This window comes from Etheostoma spectabile, chromosome 11, assembly GCF_008692095.1.
Source record: "Etheostoma spectabile isolate EspeVRDwgs_2016 chromosome 11, UIUC_Espe_1.0, whole genome shotgun sequence".
Taxonomy (NCBI): domain Eukaryota; kingdom Metazoa; phylum Chordata; class Actinopteri; order Perciformes; family Percidae; genus Etheostoma; species Etheostoma spectabile.
The window spans coordinates 19670553-19673052 of NC_045743.1; the positions used below are offsets into that span (position 1 = coordinate 19670553).

General features: G+C 40.0%; 1 pseudogene; it reads right to left on the bottom strand.

The window, feature by feature from the left end:
- The window catches only part of LOC116697906 (dual specificity protein phosphatase 19-like), a 40866-nt pseudogene that overhangs the window by 9687 nt on the left and 28679 nt on the right, over nt 1–2500 (bottom strand).

Genomic DNA, 2500 nt, shown 5'->3' on the forward strand with positions numbered 1-2500 from the left:
CGAGGTACTTGTACTTCACTTGAGTTGAGGGGAATCAACACAGCATAGTATCATGATATGTTACGTAGCAAAACTGTGTAGATACACGGACTCCAAGTATCGATCTTTTATTATATATAGGTCACTAACTTTTTGGTTTTAAGATTGAAGTGAGATGAACAAAGACATATTTGGGTTTGTACATGTTGACAAAGCTTTCCTTTGGGGACATAATGTAAAGTTGGATGTAATAACTTGCAATATAATTAAAAATATAGTATCATATGGTGGAGCCTCTGATGATTCCCACCCCTAATGTCTATACCTGAAGACATAAAGTGTATACTATATGTGTAAAATTCTGTATGGGATAAAAACCTGTTTCTTCAGATGTTCAGCGTTGGTCTGGCTCGGTTCAGAATGGCTTTGGTTGAGCTTATAGTCCAGTTTAAACTCCAGATATAAAAACCAGAGCGAGAGTAGTGATCCGGTTCAGTTTCCAGAAAAGAAACACACTTCTTCCCCCATTATCATCATCACCAACCGTCTGTTCCAGAGAAAAACACTTTGGTTCAGTGAGATCCAGTCGGGTCCAGACCGGTCTGGCTAAACCTGGTCCACCTTATAGCAGGTCCAGAACTAATCCAGTCTATCTGTAGTCCCGTCTGCCCCAACTGAGTCAAACTGTGAAATGGACCAACTCTGCTAGAGGTGGGACTGAACTGCTGCTGTGTAACATGAACCCTGTCTGTCTCTATGTCTCTATGTCTCTATGTCTGTCAGTCTGTCTGTCAGTCGTTCTGTGTGTGTCAGAATGTCTCTCTGTCTCTCTGTGAGCATGTCTGTCTGTCTCTCCGTGAGCATGTCTGTCTCTCTGTGAGCATGTCTGTCTGTCTCTCCGTGAGCATGTCTGTCTGTCTCTCTGTGAGCATGTCTGTCTCTCTGTGAACATGTCTGTGAGTCTGGCTGGCTGTCTCTATGTCTGTTTCTGTGAGTCTGTCTGTCTCTCTGTGAGCATGTCCACCTGTGTCTATGTCTGTCTCTGTGAATCTGTCTGTCCTTATGTCTGTCTCTCTGTAAGTCTGTCTGTCTTTCTGTGAGCATGTCTGTCTGTCTCTATGTCTGTCTCTCTGAGAGTGTGTCCGTCTGTCTCTATGTCTGTTTCTCTGTGAGTATATCCGTCTGTCTCTGAAAGTCTGTCTGTCTGTCTCTATGTCTGTCTCTCTGAGAGTTTGTCTGTCTCTATGTCTCTCTCTGTGAGTATATCCGTCTGTCTCTGAAAGTCTGTCTGTCTGTCTCTACGTCTGTCTCTCCGAGAATTTGTCTGTCTTTGTCTATGTCTCTCTCTGTGAGTATATCCGTCTGTCTCTATGTCTGTCTCTCTGTGAGTGTGTCCGTCTGTCTCTATGTCTGTCTGTCTCTCTGTGAGTGTGTCCGTCCGTTTCTATGTCTGTCCGTCTGTCTCTATGTCTGTCTCTCTGTGAGTCTGTCTGTCTGACAACAAAGTCAATTCAATTAAAAATGTATGTCTTATTTTTATAAAAAAAAATATACCACACCTCTTATTCTGTTGTCAGTTTCTCTGATCTCATTTTGAGGGAAATTAATGCTCAAAAACCCGGCACACAAACCTAGAAAGACAACATGAAACCTATTTTTAACACGATGACATTAGAAAAATAACATCATCAGGCTGAAAGAGTTCAGACATGAACGGGCCTCTCTGTGGAGGATGTCCACTAGAGGGAGCCCCGTCCCTGCTTTAATGGGCTGAAAAAGACCTGAAGAAAAACAGAGGCTCATTAAAGAGCATTCATTGTACAGACCTATTTTTTTATTTGTATTATGTTATATGTATATTTGTGTTGCACTTATTAAAACCGACCGTCTTCCATTAATAATTGCGGGTGTCTCTGGTGTGAGCATGAACACAACGTTAATCGTAGACAGAGACGCAGACGCACAGACAGACAGAAAGACAGATCGAGTTTTTTTGCAAAATGCTAATTTAAAAATACGTCATTATTAACTCAAAATAATTACACTACAATAATTAACACATTAAGGGATGGATGCTAAACATTTCAAATGTAGCGTTTAAATCTGCTTCAGTCATAAGGCTGTTGTACCACACCATTCAACCTCTTTAGACGTTTTTGTCTTCATTGGACCTATTCATTACTTCCTTTTGTCTTTTTGTCCAAGTCCAAGTTTGTCACTGTGTTTTAAGTTATTTTCACTTTTTTTTTCAACTGTCTTTTTTGTCGCTTTTGTTTTTTTAAAATCGCCTTTTTCAAGGTTTTTGTCACTGTCGTTGTCTTAGGCTACTTCCTTCTTTCTTAACTATTGTCTTTTTTTTCTTTTCTTTTTTTTTTTACATATTCTTGCCTCACTTTGTTTTCTTCATTCTACCGTATTTTTTGAAGTTTTGTCTTCTTTTTTTTAAGTGGTCGTCACTTTTTTTCATCAGCATGAAAATGTTTTGCGTTGGTCCCGGGGGTACTTAGCTTAAAAAAAAAGA